Source organism: Danio rerio, chromosome 9 (genome assembly GCF_052040795.2).
Source record: "Danio rerio strain M-AB ecotype USA chromosome 9, GRCz13ab, whole genome shotgun sequence".
NCBI lineage: Eukaryota > Metazoa > Chordata > Actinopteri > Cypriniformes > Danionidae > Danio > Danio rerio.
The window spans coordinates 18,766,355-18,791,160 of record NC_141029.1 but is presented as its reverse complement, the minus strand read 5'-3'; the positions used below and the strand labels follow the sequence as shown (position 1 = coordinate 18,791,160).

The 24,806-nt window shown below is 41.0% G+C and overlaps 1 long non-coding RNA gene across 6 annotated transcripts in view; it reads right to left on the bottom strand.

Moving 5' to 3' along the window:
* The window catches only part of LOC137490345 (uncharacterized), a 253,142-nt gene that overhangs the window by 137,003 nt on the left and 91,333 nt on the right, over positions 1–24,806 (bottom strand). The gene's annotated exons all lie outside the window — the stretch shown is intronic.

Here is a 24,806-nt window from a genome sequence, read left to right as displayed (position 1 = left end):
CTTTTTTGGAGACACGTGGTTAAGCAGAACAAAAAGAAACATGGCTTACGATGCTGTTTTTCACTCGCGCTTGAATCACAGATCTGACCGATTATAACAGCTTTAACACACACCTTTCAAAGTTGTGTGTCACAAAAACACTCTGTAATCCACTCGAAACGCTATTGAAGCCCATTTTCGGATCGCAAATTACTGGTTGTAAACGCTGTAAGCGGAAGTTCTAAACATTCTACCGGAAGACGCTGGTCGTTAAGGGCGCCCTCCATGCAGCAGCCAAGAAAAAGGTCTATAATTGTAACGAGTAGGGGTGTGAATCTACACTGGTCTCACGGTTTGGTTCGATTACGATTATCATGCCATCGATTCCGTTCAATTCGAAATCTCGCTGCAATGACGATGCTTTCCATACGTAATTTGATTTTTTGATCACAACACAAGAATTTTTTTATTAAAATCTATAAAAATATTTACATATTATTTGTAATACAATTTTGTTCTTTAATACAGCAGTATACGTACCCTTAACTGTACTCTACCCTACTCTACTGTACCCTTAATTTGACCTGCTCAAAGAAAACACTCTTTCTGAAAGTATCAAGCCTTTATAGCTAATAAACTAATGTAAATATCATCCCGCTTGCTTTTCGAGCGCTGACAGGCGAGGTCTTACACCCCTATGATTGGTTATTGTCTTCACCTGCTCAACAGAAAGGGCTGCGATCGGCTTTAGAAATGAAAGCGCTGTGGACTTGAACAGACTTTAGACTTGTCCTGGTCATTAATGCTGAGCTCTGATGTTGCATTACTGTGATTGAGACATATGCTTACAATCTGTAATTTTTTGCTTTAAATCTGTCCCTGACAGGGTTTTCTTGAACACAGACGACTGCGTGGGTATTTTTGCATTTCGGCGGGTTTTGGATACTTTTAGGGCTGGAATCAGTCCGCAACATCTGACAACACCGTGCGCTCGCTTTCGGTTTCATTTACACTGCCAAGAGCGGTTCACTTCCCGCGCGGCTCCCAAACGATCACTCTGTGCCACAAACTGAATGTTATTTACAACATTACTACCTGTTATTAACGAATCCCAGTCTATGCAGGTTCTGTTCACCAAAGTAGACTTCATTCAGAGGCACGCGTGGTAACAGCTGACGGTCAGCTCACGTCACGTGATTTTGCGGTCGCAAATACATTACATGAAGACAGAAATGTCATTTTTAGGGGGTGAATTGAGTTATATCTTAAAAATACAGCATGTGACTCTTTCAGCACCATTTAACGGTGTCCACGTTGCTGAACAACGTACGTAAAACAATGTGAAGACTTGTGCGGCCACCATTGCTTCTCTCCTGAACTCGAAAACATGATTGACAGAATCGTAGAAATGCTGGATTAAGATCGTCTAGGGGGTCGAATCGAGATCGCGATCTTTTTACGACTAATTGTGCAGCTCTAGTTCAGACTTGGCTTTACATGCTTCTTGAGATTTGATGGTGAGTTAAAAGGCATCCAGATGAAAATCACAATGATGAGCTATCTGGCTAGACTTTCCCCAACGCCTACTGCAGTTACTATCAGGTTACTTGCACACACTGCAACCAGATGCAAACTCTCAAACAGTATGGGCCTCACGCACAATACGTAACACGCAGTGAGATCACCGACCACCTGGCACGATTCAGAATTGGGTTTCGCCTGAAGATTCCGGTGCCACTCTAGGCCCACAGTGTTTCCCCCACCGTTATATTAGGGGGGCTCCCCGCCCCCTTGAAGTCAAGTTAATTGTATTTATACATAGAACCAGATCACAACTTCTTTTAATAAACAAGCTAAATAGCCAAATGTAATCTCTTATTTACACAACGACATGTGATTTCGGTCTCTACATGGTCGCTCGATTACATATTTCTGCTCTCTGAATCGCCCGCAGTGGAGTTTTACACAGCCACTCTCTGCTGTATGGGAATGAGACTGCGCGCCACGTCTGACAGGACCCGAGACGCACGTGCACTTCCGTATGTTATGCATAGCCTACAGCAGCCAAAACAAAGGTAAATGATGGCCCAATCCCAATTTCTATTTTTGTACCCCTACCCCTTGGCCCTTAAAACCGAGGGTGAAGAGGAAGGGCTTCAAAACCTACCCCTAAGAATTGGGACAGCACTACTGCACCTGCACTCGTCATCATATGTCATCGCAATCTTTTGCATTATATGAGACTGGGCGATAGCGACTGCTGTAGTTATTCCACTCGAGTTATTTATTGGTATTTAACTTCAGGAAATCACTGAAGGCATACATTATGTTATCATATCGGTCTAATGTGACAATAAGACCATAATACTGCGCATTTAACACAGTGGCCATATTCATCTGTGTAAACACACCAAAAACAACATTAACATTATAGCAGACGCCGTAAAAAGCCCATTCCCGGCCATTAGACTTTTCTGACAGGGTATTCGAGTGTCATCGAGTGACAGAATGCTGTGGGACTGCTATGCAGGAGTTATGATTATGGACTATAAATTGCGAAATTTAGCGATTTTTTTTATTTTTATTTTTTTTTATTTTAGCGGGGTTTTTTTAAAGCGTGATGTTAAAACACGTACGCCGTTATGAATATATTAAAACATGTGTTTGTTTGTTGTAAACGTTTGTAATAATGACAAAAAATACTACGTTTTGGATCTCCTTACATCCGGGTGTAACTATCTGCCGTTGTGGCTGGTGTATTCTGGGAAATTTTGATACGCCTTGGTTTCGAGTGTGGTCCTGAAAAATCTTTGTTCGAAGGGTTATTCACCCCTTCCCCTTAGCCCTACGCCTTCAAGCTAAAGAGAATTGGGACACCCCTACCCCTTGACGTGGGCGCGCAAAACGAGGGGAAGGGGCAAGGGGAAGGCCTACGGGGTAGAATTGGCATCGGGCCGATGTGTGGGAGCGTAATGCGCTCGGTCGCAGCAGCTAAAATATTTACAGATGCGATGCGACCTCTGTTTAGTTTATTAGCGTGAGTCGCGCGAGTGATGCATACTTTGTTGCAAGTGCAGCCATTGCATCTCCAGTGTTTTGAGCTGCTGTGACGCGTTCTCCCCCATCTAGCGTCTCATCCAACCTGACCGCTCCCAGAAACTCCGCGAGTCTCCCGCAAATTTATACCGGCCCCGTGATCCCCCAAAATAAGGTATATTACTCGGAAATCATGGCGACGAGAGCGAATGAGCAAGACAACAGATCGCGAGAGGCACAGTAATGTTCTAAGCATTACATTACATTCTTCGGTTAAATGAATAGAGCAGTAAAGATATCGCAAGTGCAAATCCCTCTATCTCTGAGTGATCTGCTGTCATTAGTTGGAGACCACCAAAATATTTGAATGGTCCTGCATGGATTTAGGCCTTTTTACATGTATAACAACTGAAAGTTCTGATTGACAATATTGCAAGTTCACTAAAAGCTGGCTGGAACTATTAGATAAATAAAACTTAAATTTTTTTTTTTTTCAGTGAATATTTAATAATATACATTTTTGGAATACACTCATTGCTATAAACAGTAGTTTATAGACCTTTTTGCTTTTAGTAAAGAAGTTTTAGACTCATGGGTGTGCAGTTTCATTTTTATGCATCAAACATACGCTCCAAACTTGTTCTTGGTTGAGCCATGTTGAATTCTTCTTTCGTCATTTGCAGTGTTTCCAAATTGCATTGTAACTTTTCATAACAATTTTTATTTCTGCGTTATATTATTTTCTGTGGCGGTTCATTCCGCTGTGGTGACCCCTGATAACTTAGGGTCTAAGCCAGAGTAAAATTAATGGATGAACTCATTTTTGTAAAGCTGCTTCTGACCATGACACGTTCACACCTTGTTATAAGATGGTTATAAGAGACGTGTTTAAGGTATTAAATGCAGCATCCTTCCTTTATTCTCTTAGGCAAGGCTAGATCTTCTCTTAAGGTTCATACTTAGAGGAAGATGTGCTCAATGCATTATAAAGCTTGAAGCATTAGAATCGGTAATCAGTATTAGCCGATCACCATGACAAGAAATCGCTACTCGATATTAGCTGCAAAAATCCTAATCGGAGCATTCCTAGCTTTGGCCCAACTTGGCTGTCAGAGCAGCAATACTACTCCTGGCTGCACAAGACTGATCTTGGTAAGTCGGTGAATACACCCTTAGGAAAAAGAAGTATACTTAAGTAAAGGTCAAGTATAAAAGTATACTTCATTTAGTAAGTAATTAAGCCCAAGATACACTGCAGTGACAAAAGCTGCACACTTTGTGGAGAAAAAAAAAGATATAAAAATAAATGTTAATTTTTAGCTTGTACAGTTGTACACTTCAAATAATTGGTGTTTTTTTTTTTTTTTTTTTTCTGCTGTCGTTAAAAGAAACAAATTAACACCATGACTCTTTGGCTGCATTTACACTGAAGATCTTGATGGTCAATTCCGATTTCGTGACTGTATCCGATTTTTTTTTGTGATGACCTGCTTACATTATCTTTTAAATGTGACTCGTATCCGATCGTCTACATTTACACAGCACACGACAAAGACGCATTGAGCGCGAAAAAAAGAGCGGGCGCTGACTAACAGCTGATAATTTAAGAGTGCTCTTTTCTCAATTCCTGTGTGTAATCTATTAGTTGGTTGTACTACAGTTTATGACAGAAAGGTTCTCATTTGTCCATCTTCTTTTGATATATAGGCCTTTTTCTTTTAAACCTTTAGGCATCTTAATGCAATGTCCATGGCGAGATTTATGCACGTGATGTAGCTATGCACTAGTTTTATATTAGTTTTTATTGGTTACATGGCAGACATATTGCACTCTCTCGCTCTCATGCTTAAATACCTGTGCTATATGACAATATAAAAGCTGTTTAAGTCCTCGTGTATGAGATTTAAGGTTTGGGACTCTGCTGAAGTCTGTTGTGAAAAGAAAGTGTCAGACTTGACGTCATTCGCTACGGTTTCTAATGACAAGCGACTCTCATTGACAGGTGAAAATCCGATCAACCTGCTTACACTGCAGACACGAAAACACAGATCCGACTCATATGGGATAAATTTCCACATATGAACAAGGCCTGAATCAGATTTGAGTAAATCGGAATTCATGTGATTTGTTCCTGCTTACAAGTACATGGGCCATATCCGATCTGTGCCACATGGAAGAATAAAATCGGAATTGAGTCACTTGAACAGTGTGGTGTAAATGCAGCCTTTGTGTCGGTGTCAGTCCGAACAGATACGCCGCGCCACGTCACGCCGAGCCCCCTCACCCCCCAAAACTGTAAACCTAGGGGAAAACACTGGCCTATAAAGTGAAGTTGCCAATCTCACGCAGGCAGGCACACTTGTGGAATCATGACAGGGTAATTAACCAAGATTGACCGAATGCCAGTTGACACGGTAGATGCTACTTGGAGTACGATGTTGCTGATGCCTCACTGCGGTTTGCAACCCGAGTTACAAGGCCAAGGTATCTGACGTGTCCTTCAGCAGGGGTCAGTTATGTCAGACAGACGAACCCAATCTTTTGATTTGCAAAATGGACAACCTGTACCGTAACCACACAAACACCAGTCTAAGATAAAGGCAGTACTAGTAAAATCTACTATTTTGGGCCAACCAATCTAAGTAAAAATCATTAGTATGCTTAGTATCTGATGGCTCATAAAGCTTCTATCATCCTATGATGGAAGCAGGAGTAAAAAGAGAAAATTGGAAAGTGGTATAAAGAATTTAAAAATTCTATATGAGTAGAAAACATTACAGGATGAACAGCGCACGAGACACGTGTGTGATGAGCCAATGAGCGTTCGGGGAGCGGTTTAATTTACAAAAAAAGACTGTCATTCATGAACTGAACACGGCTCACTTCACGGACGGTAAAATACCAATCACTAAGATTAGCTAAAACGGTCACTTCTCATATCATGTCGCAGTAACACTATTATGTAACACATACTATTACATTATGATATCTGACCATTACATTCAGATAACCTAGATAAACAACAATAAAATACGAGACGTCTCTCGAGACTGCGGTGAAAGTTTACACACACAGATTTGTCTTGACTCACAGCGGCTGTTCTAAGAGAATAGGCTTTCGCTATTTAAAGCTGAAAATAAGGGATTTTACATCCATATCAGATACAGGTACCCTTTAGGAAACGCGCTTATGATTCTGACAATTCCTTTCATCTGAAAGCCGTTAATAGGCAAGCTTGCAACTCCCAAATACATTCATTTAGAAGCCAGCCAGCAGTTCTGAACTAATTTCGCTCGGCGGCAAACAAAAAGGTTCAAACGTTAGGTAGCTAATCTAACAGTTTCAAACAACGTGAGAATATAGTCTAGAAATAGGAGAAACAGGCAGCGCCTAGCCTCACTCTAGTTACAATAGTAAGCCCTTTAACGGATAGATTTCAACTATCTCAGAAGACAGGCGCAATAGTATTTAAATCATTTCCATGACGTGCGTCTTTGCAAAATCGATTTTTAATTATTGTGAACTGCAGTTTAATAGTTACACTTACAGTAGTCATCTGTGTGCTAGTGAATGGCTGAAAGACGTGCGCCCTTCCAGCTGTGGAGAGACAGAGAGCCAGCTGCTCACACTTTTGGTCACTTTGGTGCGCGCAATACAATCACAACGGAATGGAAAAATTTGCGCGCCCGCATTCTCCACCATATTATCATCTCCGCCATTATTAATTATGAATACTCAGAATCAGAGATGTATAGAGTACCAGAGACGCAGACTTAAGTAAAAGTACAAGTGCTCTATCACAAAAAGTGACTTGAGTAGAAGCTGAAGTGCTCTTTAAGCACCATACTTAAGTGGAAGTATCAACACTTTTTGTCCTTAAGTATTGCAAGTAGTTTATTTCAAAGTTTACTACTCAAGTACTCAAAGTAAAAGTACAAGTATTGTGTAATGTAGTTATAACAGAAAGCAGTCAAAAGACATCATGTTGTTTTGTTTATTTTAAATATCTTTTTGGAGACACGTGGTTAAGCAGAACAAAAAGAAACATGGCTTACGATGCTGTTTTTCACTCGCGCTTGAATCACAGATCTGACCGATTATAACAGCTTTAACACACACCTTTCAAAGTTGTGTCACAAAAACACTCTGTAATCCACTCGAAACGCTATTGAAGCCCATTTTCGGATCGCAAATTACTGGTTGTAAACGCTGTAAGCGGAAGTTCTAAACATTCTACCGGAAGACGCTGGTCGTTAAGGGCGCCCTCCATGCAGCAGCCAAGAAAAAGGTCTATAATTGTAACGAGTAGGGGTGTGAATCTACACTGGTCTCACGGTTTGGTTCGATTACGATTATCATGCCATCGATTCCGTTCAATTCGAAATCTCGCTGCAATGACGATGCTTTCCATACGTAATTTGATTTTTTGATCACAACACAAGAATTTTTTTATTAAAATCTATAAAAATATTTACATATTATTTGTAATACAATTTTGTTCTTTAATACAGCAGTATACGTACCCTTAACTGTACTCTACCCTACTCTACTGTACCCTTAATTTGACCTGCTCAAAGAAAACACTCTTTCTGAAAGTATCAAGCCTTTATAGCTAATAAACTAATGTAAATATCATCCCGCTTGCTTTTCGAGCGCTGACAGGCGAGGTCTTACACCCCTATGATTGGTTATTGTCTTCACCTGCTCAACAGAAAGGGCTGCGATCGGCTTTAGAAATGAAAGCGCTGTGGACTTGAACACACTTTAGACTTGTCCTGGTCATTAATGCTGAGCTCTGATGTTGCATTACTGTGATTGAGACATATGCTTACAATCTGTAATTTTTTGCTTTAAATCTGTCCCTGACAGGGTTTTCTTGAACACAGACGACTGCGTGGGTATTTTTGCATTTCGGCGGGTTTTGGATACTTTTAGGGCTGGAATCAGTCCGCAACATCTGACAACACCGTGCGCTCGCTTTCGGTTTCATTTACACTGCCAAGAGCGGTTCACTTCCCGCGCGGCTCCCAAACGATCACTCTGTGCCACAAACTGAATGTTATTTACAACATTACTACCTGTTATTAACGAATCCCAGTCTATGCAGGTTCTGTTCACCAAAGTAGACTTCATTCAGAGGCACGCGTGGTAACAGCTGACGGTCAGCTCACGTCACGTGATTTTGCGGTCGCAAATACATTACATGAAGACAGAAATGTCATTTTTAGGGGGTGAATTGAATTATATCTTAAAAATACAGCATGTGACTCTTTCAGCACCATTTAACGGTGTCCACGTTGCTGAACAACGTACGTAAAACAATGTGAAGACTTGTGCGGCCACCATTGCTTCTCTCCTGAACTCGAAAACATGATTGACAGAATCGTAGAAATGCTGGATTAAGATCGTCTAGGGGGTCGAATCGAGATCGCGATCTTTTTACGACTAATTGTGCAGCTTTAGTTCAGACTTGGCTTTACATGCTTCTTGAGATTTGATGGTGAGTTAAAAGGCATCCAGATGAAAATCACAATGATGAGCTATCTGGCTAGACTTTCCCCAACGCCTACTGCAGTTACTATCAGGTTACTTGCACACACTGCAACCAGATGCAAACTCTCAAACAGTATGGGCCTCACGCACAATACGTAACACGCAGTGAGATCACCGACCACCTGGCACGATTCAGAATTGGGTTTCGCCTGAAGATTCCGGTGCCACTCTAGGCCCACAGTGTTTCCCCCACCGTTATATTAGGGGGGCTCCCCGCCCCCTTGAAGTCAAGTTAATTGTATTTATACATAGCACCAGATCACAACTTCTTTTAATAAACAAGCTAAATAGCCAAATGTAATCTCTTATTTACACAACGACATGTGATTTCGGTCTCTACATGGTCGCTCGATTACATATTTCTGCTCTCTGAATCGCCCGCAGTGGAGTTTTACACAGCCACTCTCTGCTGTATGGGAATGAGACTGCGCGCCACGTCTGACAGGACCCGAGACGCACGTGCACTTCCGTATGTTATGCATAGCCTACAGCAGCCAAAACAAAGGTAAATGATGGCCCAATCCCAATTTCTATTTTTGTACCCCTACCCCTTGGCCCTTAAAACCGAGGGTGAAGAGGAAGGGCTTCAAAACCTACCCCTAAGAATTGGGACAGCACTACTGCACCTGCACTCGTCATCATATGTCATCGCGATCTTTTGCATTATATGAGACTGGGCGATAGCGACTGCTGTAGTTATTCCACTCGAGTTATTTATTGGTATTTAACTTCAGGAAATCACTGAAGGCATACATTATGTTATCATATCGGTCTAATGTGACAATAAGACCATAATACTGCGCATTTAACACAGTGGCCATATTCATCTGTGTAAACACACCAAAAACAACATTAACATTATAGCAGACGCCGTAAAAAGCCCATTCCCGGCCATTAGACTTTTCTGACAGGGTATTCGAGTGTCATCGAGTGACAGAATGCTGTGGGACTGCTATGCAGGAGTTATGATTATGGACTATAAATTGCGAAATTTAGCGATTTTTTTTTTTTTTTTTTTTTTTTATTTTAGCGGGGTTTTTTTAAAGCGTGATGTTAAAACACGTACGCCGTTATGAATATATTAAAACATGTGTTTGTTTGTTGTAAACGTTTGTAATAATGACAAAAAATACTACGTTTTGGATCTCCTTACATCCGGGTGTAACTATCTGCCGTTGTGGCTGGTGTATTCTGGGAAATTTTGATACGCCTTGGTTTCGAGTGTGGTCCTGAAAAATCTTTGTTCGAAGGGTTATTCACCCCTTCCCCTTAGCCCTACGCCTTCAAGCTAAAGAGAATTGGGACACCCCTACCCCTTGACGTGGGCGCGCAAAACGAGGGGAAGGGGCAAGGGGAAGGCCTACGGGGTAGAATTGGCATCGGGCCGATGTGTGGGAGCGTAATGCGCTCGGTCGCAGCAGCTAAAATATTTACAGATGCGATGCGACCTCTGTTTAGTTTATTAGCGTGAGTCGCGCGAGTGATGCATACTTTGTTGCAAGTGCAGCCATTGCATCTCCAGTGTTTTGAGCTGCTGTGACGCGTTCTCCCCCATCTAGCGTCTCATCCAACCTGACCGCTCCCAGAAACTCCGCGAGTCTCCCGCAAATTTATACCGGCCCCGTGATCCCCCAAAATAAGGTATATTACTCGGAAATCATGGCGACGAGAGCGAATGAGCAAGACAACAGATCGCGAGAGGCACAGTAATGTTCTAAGCATTACATTACATTCTTCGGTTAAATGAATAGAGCAGTAAAGATATCGCAAGTGCAAATCCCTCTATCTCTGAGTGATCTGCTGTCATTAGTTGGAGACCACCAAAATATTTGAATGGTCCTGCATGGATTTAGGCCTTTTTACATGTATAACAACTGAAAGTTCTGATTGACAATATTGCAAGTTCACTAAAAGCTGGCTGGAACTATTAGATAAATAAAACTTAAATTTTTTTTTTTTTCAGTGAATATTTAATAATATACATTTTTGGAATACACTCATTGCTATAAACAGTAGTTTATAGACCTTTTTGCTTTTAGTAAAGAAGTTTTAGACTCATGGGTGTGCAGTTTCATTTTTATGCATCAAACATACGCTCCAAACTTGTTCTTGGTTGAGCCATGTTGAATTCTTCTTTCGTCATTTGCAGTGTTTCCAAATTGCATTGTAACTTTTCATAACAATTTTTATTTCTGCGTTATATTATTTTCTGTGGCGGTTCATTCCGCTGTGGTGACCCCTGATAACTTAGGGTCTAAGCCAGAGTAAAATTAATGGATGAACTCATTTTTGTAAAGCTGCTTCTGACCATGACACGTTCACACCTTGTTATAAGATGGTTATAAGAGACGTGTTTAAGGTATTAAATGCAGCATCCTTCCTTTATTCTCTTAGGCAAGGCTAGATCTTCTCTTAAGGTTCATACTTAGAGGAAGATGTGCTCAATGCATTATAAAGCTTGAAGCATTAGAATCGGTAATCAGTATTAGCCGATCACCATGACAAGAAATCGCTACTCGATATTAGCTGCAAAAATCCTAATCGGAGCATTCCTAGCTTTGGCCCAACTTGGCTGTCAGAGCAGCAATACTACTCCTGGCTGCACAAGACTGATCTTGGTAAGTCGGTGAATACACCCTTAGGAAAAAGAAGTATACTTAAGTAAAGGTCAAGTATAAAAGTATACTTCATTTAGTAAGTAATTAAGCCCAAGATACACTGCAGTGACAAAAGCTGCACACTTTGTGGAGAAAAAAAAAGATATAAAAATAAATGTTAATTTTTAGCTTGTACAGTTGTACACTTCAAATAATTGGTGTTTTTTTTTTTTTTTTTCTGCTGTCGTTAAAAGAAACAAATTAACACCATGACTCTTTGGCTGCATTTACACTGAAGATCTTGATGGTCAATTCCGATTTCGTGACTGTATCCGATTTTTTTTTGTGATGACCTGCTTACATTATCTTTTAAATGTGACTCGTATCCGATCGTCTACATTTACACAGCACACGACAAAGACGCATTGAGCGCGAAAAAAAGAGCGGGCGCTGACTAACAGCTGATAATTTAAGAGTGCTCTTTTCTCAATTCCTGTGTGTAATCTATTAGTTGGTTGTACTACAGTTTATGACAGAAAGGTTCTCATTTGTCCATCTTCTTTTGATATATAGGCCTTTTTCTTTTAAACCTTTAGGCATCTTAATGCAATGTCCATGGCGAGATTTATGCACGTGATGTAGCTATGCACTAGTTTTATATTAGTTTTTATTGGTTACATGGCAGACATATTGCACTCTCTCGCTCTCATGCTTAAATACCTGTGCTATATGACAATATAAAAGCTGTTTAAGTCCTCGTGTATGAGATTTAAGGTTTGGGACTCTGCTGAAGTCTGTTGTGAAAAGAAAGTGTCAGACTTGACGTCATTCGCTACGGTTTCTAATGACAAGCGACTCTCATTGACAGGTGAAAATCCGATCAACCTGCTTACACTGCAGACACGAAAACACAGATCCGACTCATATGGGATAAATTTCCACATATGAACAAGGCCTGAATCAGATTTGAGTAAATCGGAATTCATGTGATTTGTTCCTGCTTACAAGTACATGGGCCATATCCGATCTGTGCCACATGGAAGAATAAAATCGGAATTGAGTCACTTGAACAGTGTGGTGTAAATGCAGCCTTTGTGTCGGTGTCAGTCCGAACAGATACGCCGCGCCACGTCACGCCGAGCCCCCTCACCCCCCAAAACTGTAAACCTAGGGGAAAACACTGGCCTATAAAGTGAAGTTGCCAATCTCACGCAGGCAGGCACACTTGTGGAATCATGACAGGGTAATTAACCAAGATTGACCGAATGCCAGTTGACACGGTAGATGCTACTTGGAGTACGATGTTGCTGATGCCTCACTGCGGTTTGCAACCCGAGTTACAAGGCCAAGGTATCTGACGTGTCCTTCAGCAGGGGTCAGTTATGTCAGACAGACGAACCCAATCTTTTGATTTGCAAAATGGACAACCTGTACCGTAACCACACAAACACCAGTCTAAGATAAAGGCAGTACTAGTAAAATCTACTATTTTGGGCCAACCAATCTAAGTAAAAATCATTAGTATGCTTAGTATCTGATGGCTCATAAAGCTTCTATCATCCTATGATGGAAGCAGGAGTAAAAAGAGAAAATTGGAAAGTGGTATAAAGAATTTAAAAATTCTATATGAGTAGAAAACATTACAGGATGAACAGCGCACGAGACACGTGTGTGATGAGCCAATGAGCGTTCGGGGAGCGGTTTAATTTACAAAAAAAGACTGTCATTCATGAACTGAACACGGCTCACTTCACGGACGGTAAAATACCAATCACTAAGATTGGCTAAAACGGTCACTTCTCATATCATGTCGCAGTAACACTATTATGTAACACATACTATTACATTATGATATCTGACCATTACATTCAGATAACCTAGATAAACAACAATAAAATACGAGACGTCTCTCGAGACTGCGGTGAAAGTTTACACACACAGATTTGTCTTGACTCACAGCGGCTGTTCTAAGAGAATAGGCTTTCGCTATTTAAAGCTGAAAATAAGGGATTTTACATCCATATCAGATACAGGTACCCTTTAGGAAACGCGCTTATGATTCTGACAATTCCTTTCATCTGAAAGCCGTTAATAGGCAAGCTTGCAACTCCCAAATACATTCATTTAGAAGCCAGCCAGCAGTTCTGAACTAATTTCGCTCGGCGGCAAACAAAAAGGTTCAAACGTTAGGTAGCTAATCTAACAGTTTCAAACAACGTGAGAATATAGTCTAGAAATAGGAGAAACAGGCAGCGCCTAGCCTCACTCTAGTTACAATAGTAAGCCCTTTAACGGATAGATTTCAACTATCTCAGAAGACAGGCGCAATAGTATTTAAATCATTTCCATGACGTGCGTCTTTGCAAAATCGATTTTTAATTATTGTGAACTGCAGTTTAATAGTTACACTTACAGTAGTCATCTGTGTGCTAGTGAATGGCTGAAAGACGTGCGCCCTTCCAGCTGTGGAGAGACAGAGAGCCAGCTGCTCACACTTTTGGTCACTTTGGTGCGCGCAATACAATCACAACGGAATGGAAAAATTTGCGCGCCCGCATTCTCCACCATATTATCATCTCCGCCATTATTAATTATGAATACTCAGATTCAGAGATGTATAGAGTACCAGAGACGCAGACTTAAGTAAAAGTACAAGTGCTCTATCACAAAAAGTGACTTGAGTAGAAGCTGAAGTGCTCTTTAAGCACCATACTTAAGTGGAAGTATCAACACTTTTTGTCCTTAAGTATTGCAAGTAGTTTATTTCAAAGTTTACTACTCAAGTACTCAAAGTAAAAGTACAAGTATTGTGTAATGTAGTTATAACAGAAAGCAGTCAAAAGACATCATGTTGTTTTGTTTATTTTAAATATCTTTTTTGGAGACACGTGGTTAAGCAGAACAAAAAGAAACATGGCTTACGATGCTGTTTTTCACTCGCGCTTGAATCACAGATCTGACCGATTATAACAGCTTTAACACACACCTTTCAAAGTTGTGTGTCACAAAAACACTCTGTAATCCACTCGAAACGCTATTGAAGCCCATTTTCGGATCGCAAATTACTGGTTGTAAACGCTGTAAGCGGAAGTTCTAAACATTCTACCGGAAGACGCTGGTCGTTAAGGGCGCCCTCCATGCAGCAGCCAAGAAAAAGGTCTATAATTGTAACGAGTAGGGGTGTGAATCTACACTGGTCTCACGGTTTGGTTCGATTACGATTATCATGCCATCGATTCCGTTCAATTCGAAATCTCGCTGCAATGACGATGCTTTCCATACGTAATTTGATTTTTTGATCACAACACAAGAATTTTTTTATTAAAATCTATAAAAATATTTACATATTATTTGTAATACAATTTTGTTCTTTAATACAGCAGTATACGTACCCTTAACTGTACTCTACCCTACTCTACTGTACCCTTAATTTGACCTGCTCAAAGAAAACACTCTTTCTGAAAGTATCAAGCCTTTATAGCTAATAAACTAATGTAAATATCATCCCGCTTGCTTTTCGAGCGCTGACAGGCGAGGTCTTACACCCCTATGATTGGTTATTGTCTTCACCTGCTCAACAGAAAGGGCTGCGATCGGCTTTAGAAATGAAAGCGCTGTGGACTTGAACAGACTTTAGACTTGTCCTGGTCATTAATGCTGAGCTCTGATGTTGCATTACTGTGATTGAGACATATGCTTACAATCTGTAATTTTTTGCTTTAAATCTGTCCCTGACAGGGTTTTCTTGAACACAGACGACTGCGTGGGTATTTTTGCATTTCGGCGGGTTTTGGATACTTTTAGGGCTGGAATCAGTCCGCAACATCTGACAACACCGTGCGCTCGCTTTCGGTTTCATTTACACTGCCAAGAGCGGTTCACTTCCCGCGCGGCTCCCAAACGATCACCCTGTGCCACAAACTGAATGTTATTTACAACATTACTACCTGTTATTAACGAATCCCAGTCTATGCAGGTTCTGTTCACCAAAGTAGACTTCATTCAGAGGCACGCGTGGTAACAGCTGACGGTCAGCTCACGTCACGTGATTTTGCGGTCGCAAATACATTACATGAAGACAGAAATGTCATTTTTAGGGGGTGAATTGAGTTATATCTTAAAAATACAGCATGTGACTCTTTCAGCACCATTTAACGGTGTCCACGTTGCTGAACAACGTACGTAAAACAATGTGAAGACTTGTGCGGCCACCATTGCTTCTCTCCTGAACTCGAAAACATGATTGACAGAATCGTAGAAATGCTGGATTAAGATCGTCTAGGGGGTCGAATCGAGATCGCGATCTTTTTACGACTAATTGTGCAGCTCTAGTTCAGACTTGGCTTTACATGCTTCTTGAGATTTGATGGTGAGTTAAAAGGCATCCAGATGAAAATCACAATGATGAGCTATCTGGCTAGACTTTCCCCAACGCCTACTGCAGTTACTATCAGGTTACTTGCACACACTGCAACCAGATGCAAACTCTCAAACAGTATGGGCCTCACGCACAATACGTAACACGCAGTGAGATCACCGACCACCTGGCACGATTCAGAATTGGGTTTCGCCTGAAGATTCCGGTGCCACTCTAGGCCCACAGTGTTTCCCCCACCGTTATATTAGGGGGGCTCCCCGCCCCCTTGAAGTCAAGTTAATTGTATTTATACATAGAACCAGATCACAACTTCTTTTAATAAACAAGCTAAATAGCCAAATGTAATCTCTTATTTACACAACGACATGTGATTTCGGTCTCTACATGGTCGCTCGATTACATATTTCTGCTCTCTGAATCGCCCGCAGTGGAGTTTTACACAGCCACTCTCTGCTGTATGGGAATGAGACTGCGCGCCACGTCTGACAGGACCCGAGACGCACGTGCACTTCCGTATGTTATGCATAGCCTACAGCAGCCAAAACAAAGGTAAATGATGGCCCAATCCCAATTTCTATTTTTGTACCCCTACCCCTTGGCCCTTAAAACCGAGGGTGAAGAGGAAGGGCTTCAAAACCTACCCCTAAGAATTGGGACAGCACTACTGCACCTGCACTCGTCATCATATGTCATCGCAATCTTTTGCATTATATGAGACTGGGCGATAGCGACTGCTGTAGTTATTCCACTCGAGTTATTTATTGGTATTTAACTTCAGGAAATCACTGAAGGCATACATTATGTTATCATATCGGTCTAATGTGACAATAAGACCATAATACTGCGCATTTAACACAGTGGCCATATTCATCTGTGTAAACACACCAAAAACAACATTAACATTATAGCAGACGCCGTAAAAAGCCCATTCCCGGCCATTAGACTTTTCTGACAGGGTATTCGAGTGTCATCGAGTGACAGAATGCTGTGGGACTGCTATGCAGGAGTTATGATTATGGACTATAAATTGCGAAATTTAGCGATTTTTTTTTTTTTATTTTTTTTTATTTTAGCGGGGTTTTTTTAAAGCGTGATGTTAAAACACGTACGCCGTTATGAATATATTAAAACATGTGTTTGTTTGTTGTAAACGTTTGTAATAATGACAAAAAATACTACGTTTTGGATCTCCTTACATCCGGGTGTAACTATCTGCCGTTGTGGCTGGTGTATTCTGGGAAATTTTGATACGCCTTGGTTTCGAGTGTGGTCCTGAAAAATCTTTGTTCGAAGGGTTATTCACCCCTTCCCCTTAGCCCTACGCCTTCAAGCTAAAGAGAATTGGGACACCCCTACCCCTTGACGTGGGCGCGCAAAACGAGGGGAAGGGGCAAGGGGAAGGCCTACGGGGTAGAATTGGCATCGGGCCGATGTGTGGGAGCGTAATGCGCTCGGTCGCAGCAGCTAAAATATTTACAGATGCGATGCGACCTCTGTTTAGTTTATTAGCGTGAGTCGCGCGAGTGATGCATACTTTGTTGCAAGTGCAGCCATTGCATCTCCAGTGTTTTGAGCTGCTGTGACGCGTTCTCCCCCATCTAGCGTCTCATCCAACCTGACCGCTCCCAGAAACTCCGCGAGTCTCCCGCAAATTTATACCGGCCCCGTGATCCCCCAAAATAAGGTATATTACTCGGAAATCATGGCGACGAGAGCGAATGAGCAAGACAACAGATCGCGAGAGGCACAGTAATGTTCTAAGCATTACATTACATTCTTCGGTTAAATGAATAGAGCAGTAAAGATATCGCAAGTGCAAATCCCTCTATCTCTGAATGATCTGCTGTCATTAGTTGGAGACCACCAAAATATTTGAATGGTCCTGCATGGATTTAGGCCTTTTTACATGTATAACAACTGAAAGTTCTGATTGACAATATTGCAAGTTCACTAAAAGCTGGCTGGAACTATTAGATAAATAAAACTTAAATTTTTTTTTTTTCCAGTGAATATTTAATAATATACATTTTTGGAATACACTCATTGCTATAAACAGTAGTTTATAGACCTTTTTGCTTTTAGTAAAGAAGTTTTAGACTCATGGGTGTGCAGTTTCATTTTTATGCATCAAACATACGCTCCAAACTTGTTCTTGGTTGAGCCATGTTGAATTCTTCTTTCGTCATTTGCAGTGTTTCCAAATTGCATTGTAACTTTTCATAACAATTTTTATTTCTGCGTTATATTATTTTCTGTGGCGGTTCATTCCGCTGTGGTGACCCCTGATAACTTAGGGTCTAAGCCAGAGTAAAATTAATGGATGAACTCATTTTTGTAAAGCTGCTTCTGACCATGACACGTTCACACCTTGTTATAAGATGGTTATAAGAGACGTGTTTAAGGTATTAAATGCAGCATCCTTCCTTTATTCTCTTAGGCAAGGCTAGATCTTCTCTTAAGGTTCATACTTAGAGGAAGATGTGCTCAATGCATTATAAAGCTTGAAGCATTAGAATCGGTAATCAGTATTAGCCGATCACCATGACAAGAAATCGCTACTCGATATTAGCTGCAAAAATCCTAATCGGAGCATTCCTAGCTTTGGCCCAACTTGGCTGTCAGAGCAGCAATACTACTCCTGGCTGCACAAGACTGATCTTGGTAAGTCGGTGAATACACCCTTAGGAAAAAGAAGTATACTTAAGTAAAGGTCAAGTATAAAAGTATACTTCATTTAGTAAGTAATTAAGCCCAAGATACACTGCAGTGACAAAAGCTGCACACTTTGTGGAGAAAAAAAAAGATATAAAAATAAATGTTAATTTTTAGCTTGTACAGTTGTACACTTCAAATAATTGGTGTTTTTTTTTTTTTTTTTTTTTTTCTGCTGTCGTTAAAAGAAACAAATTAACACCATGACTCTTTGGCTGCATTTACACTGAAGATCTTGATGGTCAATTCCGATTTCGTGACTGTATCCGATTTTTTTTTGTGATGACCTGCTTACATTATCTTTTAAATGTGACTCGTATCCGATCGTCTACATTTACACAGCACACGACAAAGACGCATTGAGCGCGAAAAAAAGAGCGGGCGCTGACTAACAGCTGATAATTTAAGAGTGCTCTTTTCTCAATTCCTGTGTGTAATCTATTAGTTGGTTGTACTACAGTTTATGACAGAAAGGTTCTCATTTGTCCATCTTCTTTTGATATATAGGCCTTTTTCTTTTAAACCTTTAGGCATCTTAATGCAATGTCCATGGCGAGATTTATGCACGTGATGTAGCTATGCACTAGTTTTATATTAGTTTTTATTGGTTACATGGCAGACATATTGCACTCTCTCGCTCTCATGCTTAAATACCTGTGCTATATGACAATATAAAAGCTGTTTAAGTCCTCGTGTATGAGATTTAAGGTTTGGGACTCTGCTGAAGTCTGTTGTGAAAAGAAAGTGTCAGACTTGACGTCATTCGCTACGGTTTCTAATGACAAGCGACTCTCATTGACAGGTGAAAATCCGATCAACCTGCTTACACTGCAGACACGAAAACACAGATCCGACTCATATGGGATAAATTTCCACATATGAACAAGGCCTGAATCAGATTTGAGTAAATCGGAATTCATGTGATTTGTTCCTGCTTACAAGTACATGGGCCATATCCGATCTGTGCCACATGGAAGAATAAAATCGGAATTGAGTCACTTGAACAGTGTGGTGTAAATGCAGCCTTTGTGTCGGTGTCAGTCCGAACAGATACGCCGCGCCACGTCACGCCGAGCCCCCTCACCCCCCAAAACTGTAAACCTAGGGGAAAACACTGGCCTATAAAGTGAAGTTGCCAATCTCACGCAGGCAGGCACACTTGTGGAATCATGACAGGGTAATTAACCAAGATTGACCGAATGCCAGTTGACACGGTAGATGCTACTTGGAGTACGATGTTGCTGATGCCTCACTGCGGTTTGCAACCCGAGTTACAAGGCCAAGGTATCTGACGTGTCCTTCAGCAGGGGTCAGTTATGTCAGACAGACGAACCCAATCTTTTGATTTGCAAAATGGACAACCTGTACCGTAACCACACAAACACCAGTCTAAGATAAAGGCAGTACTAGTAAAATCTACTATTTTGGGCCAACCAATCTAAGTAAAAATCATTAGTATGCTTAGTATCTGATGGCTCATAAAGCTTCTATCATCCTATGATGGAAGCAGGAGTAAAAAGAGAAAATTGGAAAGTGGTATAAAGAATTTAAAAATTCTATATGAGTAGAAAACATTACAGGATGAACAGCGCACGAGACACGTGTGTGATGAGCCAATGAGCGTTCGGGGAGCGGTTTAATTTACAAAAAAAGACTGTCATTCATGAACTGAACACGGCTCACTTCACGGACGGTAAAATACCAATCACTAAGATTAGCTAAAACGGTCACTTCTCATATCATGTCGCAGTAACACTATTATGTAACACATACTATTACATTATGATATCTGACCATTACATTCAGATAACCTAGATAAACAACAATAAAATACGAGACGTCTCTCGAGACTGCGGTGAAAGTTTACACACACAGATTTGTCTTGACTCACAGCGGCTGTTCTAAGAGAATAGGCTTTCGCTATTTAAAGCTGAAAATAAGGGATTTTACATCCATATCAGATACAGGTACCCTTTAGGAAACGCGCTTATGATTCTGACAATTCCTTTCATCTGAAAGCCGTTAATAGGCAAGCTTGCAACTCCCAAATACATTCATTTAGAAGCCAGCCAGCAGTTCTGAACTAATTTCGCTCGGCGGCAAACAAAAAGGTTCAAACGTTAGGTAGCTAATCTAACAGTTTCAAACAACGTGAGAATATAGTCTAGAAATAGGAGAAACAGGCAGCGCCTAGCCTCACTCTAGTTACAATAGTAAGCCCTTTAACGGATAGATTTCAACTATCTCAGAAGACAGGCGCAATAGTATTTAAATCATTTCCATGACGTGCGTCTTTGCAAAATCGATTTTTAATTATTGTGAACTGCAGTTTAATAGTTACACTTACAGTAGTCATCTGTGTGCTAGTGAATGGCTGAAAGACGTGCGCCCTTCCAGCTGTGGAGAGACAGAGAGCCAGCTGCTCACACTTTTGGTCACTTTGGTGCGCGCAATACAATCACAACGGAATGGAAAAATTTGCGCGCCCGCATTCTCCACCATATTATCATCTCCGCCATTATTAATTATGAATACTCAGAATCAGAGATGTATAGAGTACCAGAGACGCAGACTTAAGTAAAAGTACAAGTGCTCTATCACAAAAAGTGACTTGAGTAGAAGCTGAAGTGCTCTTTAAGCACCATACTTAAGTGGAAGTATCAACACTTTTTGTCCTTAAGTATTGCAAGTAGTTTATTTCAAAGTTTACTACTCAAGTACTCAAAGTAAAAGTACAAGTATTGTGTAATGTAGTTATAACAGAAAGCAGTCAAAAGACATCATGTTGTTTTGTTTATTTTAAATATCTTTTTGGAGACACGTGGTTAAGCAGAACAAAAAGAAACATGGCTTACGATGCTGTTTTTCACTCGCGCTTGAATCACAGATCTGACCGATTATAACAGCTTTAACACACACCTTTCAAAGTTGTGTGTCACAAAAACACTCTGTAATCCACTCGAAACGCTATTGAAGCCCATTTTCGGATCGCAAATTACTGGTTGTAAACGCTGTAAGCGGAAGTTCTAAACATTCTACCGGAAGACGCTGGTCGTTAAGGGCGCCCTCCATGCAGCAGCCAAGAAAAAGGTCTATAATTGTAACGAGTAGGGGTGTGAATCTACACTGGTCTCACGGTTTGGTTCGATTACGATTATCATGCCATCGATTCCGTTCAATTCGAAATCTCGCTGCAATGACGATGCTTTCCATACGTAATTTGATTTTTTGATCACAACACAAGAATTTTTTTATTAAAATCTATAAAAATATTTACATATTATTTGTAATACAATTTTGTTCTTTAATACAGCAGTATACATACCCTTAACTGTACTCTACCCTACTCTACTGTACCCTTAATTTGACCTGCTCAAAGAAAACACTCTTTCTGAAAGTATCAAGCCTTTATAGCTAATAAACTAATGTAAATATCATCCCGCTTGCTTTTCGAGCGCTGACAGGCGAGGTCTTACACCCCTATGATTGGTTATTGTCTTCACCTGCTCAACAGAAAGGGCTGCGATCGGCTTTAGAAATGAATGCGCTGTGGACTTGAACACACTTTAGACTTGTCCTGGTCATTAATGCTGAGCTCTGATGTTGCATTACTGTGATTGAGACATATGCTTACAATCTGTAATTTTTTGCTTTAAATCTGTCCCTGACAGGGTTTTCTTGAACACAGACGACTGCGTGGGTATTTTTGCATTTCGGCGGGTTTTGGATACTTTTAGGGCTGGAATCAGTCCGCAACATCTGACAACACCGTGCGCTCGCTTTCGGTTTCATTTACACTGCCAAGAGCGGTTCACTTCCCGCGCGGCTCCCAAACGATCACTCTGTGCCACAAACTGAATGTTATTTACAACATTACTACCTGTTATTAACGAATCCCAGTCTATGCAGGTTCTGTTCACCAAAGTAGACTTCATTCAGAGGCACGCGTGGTAACAGCTGACGGTCAGCTCACGTCACGTGATTTTGCGGTCGCAAATACATTACATGAAGACAGAAATGTCATTTTTAGGGGGTGAATTGAATTATATCTTAAAAATACAGCATGTGACTCTTTCAGCACCATTTAACGGTGTCCACGTTGCTGAACAACGTACGTAAAACAATGTGAAGACTTGTGCGGCCACCATTGCTTCTCTCCTGAACTCGAAAACATGATTGACAGAATCGTAGAAATGCTGGATTAAGATCGTCTAGGGGGTCGAATCGAGATCGCGATCTTTTTACGACTAATTGTGCAGCTTTAGTTCAGACTTGGCTTTACATGCTTCTTGAGATTTGATGGTGAGTTAAAAGGCATCCAGATGAAAATCACAATGATGAGCTATCTGGCTAGACTTTCCCCAACGCCTACTGCAGTTACTATCAGGTTACTTGCACACACTGCAACCAGATGCAAACTCTCAAACAGTATGGGCCTCACGCACAATACGTAACACGCAGTGAGATCACCGACCACCTGGCACGATTCAGAATTGGGTTTCGCCTGAAGATTCCGGTGCCACTCTAGGCCCACAGTGTTTCCCCCACCGTTATATTAGGGGGGCTCCCCGCCCCCTTGAAGTCAAGTTAATTGTATTTATACATAGCACCAGATCACAACTTCTTTTAATAAACAAGCTAAATAGCCAAATGTAATCTCTTATTTACACAACGACATGTGATTTCGGTCTCTACATGGTCGCTCGATTACATATTTCTGCTCTCTGAATCGCCCGCAGTGGAGTTTTACACAGCCACTCTCTGCTGTATGGGAATGAGACTGCGCGCCACGTCTGACAGGACCCGAGACGCACGTGCACTTCCGTATGTTATGCATAGCCTACAGCAGCCAAAACAAAGGTAAATGATGGCCCAATCCCAATTTCTATTTTTGTACCCCTACCCCTTGGCCCTTAAAACCGAGGGTGAAGAGGAAGGGCTTCAAAACCTACCCCTAAGAATTGGGACAGCACTACTGCACCTGCACTCGTCATCATATGTCATCGCGATCTTTTGCATTATATGAGACTGGGCGATAGCGACTGCTGTAGTTATTCCACTCGAGTTATTTATTGGTATTTAACTTCAGGAAATCACTGAAGGCATACATTATGTTATCATATCGGTCTAATGTGACAATAAGACCATAATACTGCGCATTTAACACAGTGGCCATATTCATCTGTGTAAACACACCAAAAACAACATTAACATTATAGCAGACGCCGTAAAAAGCCCATTCCCGGCCATTAGACTTTTCTGACAGGGTATTCGAGTGTCATCGAGTGACAGAATGCTGTGGGACTGCTATGCAGGAGTTATGATTATGGACTATAAATTGCGAAATTTAGCGATTTTTTTTTTTTTTTTTTTTTTTTTTTTTATTTTAGCGGGGTTTTTTTAAAGCGTGATGTTAAAACACGTACGCCGTTATGAATATATTAAAACATGTGTTTGTTTGTTGTAAACGTTTGTAATAATGACAAAAAATACTACGTTTTGGATCTCCTTACATCCGGGTGTAACTATCTGCCGTTGTGGCTGGTGTATTCTGGGAAATTTTGATACGCCTTGGTTTCGAGTGTGGTCCTGAAAAATCTTTGTTCGAAGGGTTATTCACCCCTTCCCCTTAGCCCTACGCCTTCAAGCTAAAGAGAATTGGGACACCCCTACCACTTGACGTGGGCGCGCAAAACGAGGGGAAGGGGCAAGGGGAAGGCCTACGGGGTAGAATTGGCATCGGGCCGATGTGTGGGAGCGTAATGCGCTCGGTCGCAGCAGCTAAAATATTTACAGATGCGATGCGACCTCTGTTTAGTTTATTAGCGTGAGTCGCGCGAGTGATGCATACTTTGTTGCAAGTGCAGCCATTGCATCTCCAGTGTTTTGAGCTGCTGTGACGCGTTCTCCCCCATCTAGCGTCTCATCCAACCTGACCGCTCCCAGAAACTCCGCGAGTCTCCCGCAAATTTATACCGGCCCCGTGATCCCCCAAAATAAGGTATATTACTCGGAAATCATGGCGACGAGAGCGAATGAGCAAGACAACAGATCGCGAGAGGCACAGTAATGTTCTAAGCATTACATTACATTCTTCGGTTAAATGAATAGAGCAGTAAAGATATCGCAAGTGCAAATCCCTCTATCTCTGAGTGATCTGCTGTCATTAGTTGGAGACCACCAAAATATTTGAATGGTCCTGCATGGATTTAGGCCTTTTTACATGTAAAACAACTGAAAGTTCTGATTGACAATATTGCAAGTTCACTAAAAGCTGGCTGGAACTATTAGATAAATAAAACTTAAATTTTTTTTTTTTTCAGTGAATATTTAATAATATACATTTTTGGAATAGACTCATTGCTATAAACAGTAGTTTATAGACCTTTTTGCTTTTAGTAAAGAAGTTTTAGACTCATGGGTGTGCAGTTTCATTTTTATGCATCAAACATACGCTCCAAACTTGTTCTTGGTTGAGCCATGTTGAATTCTTCTTTCGTCATTTGCAGTGTTTCCAAATTGCATTGTAACTTTTCATAACAATTTTTATT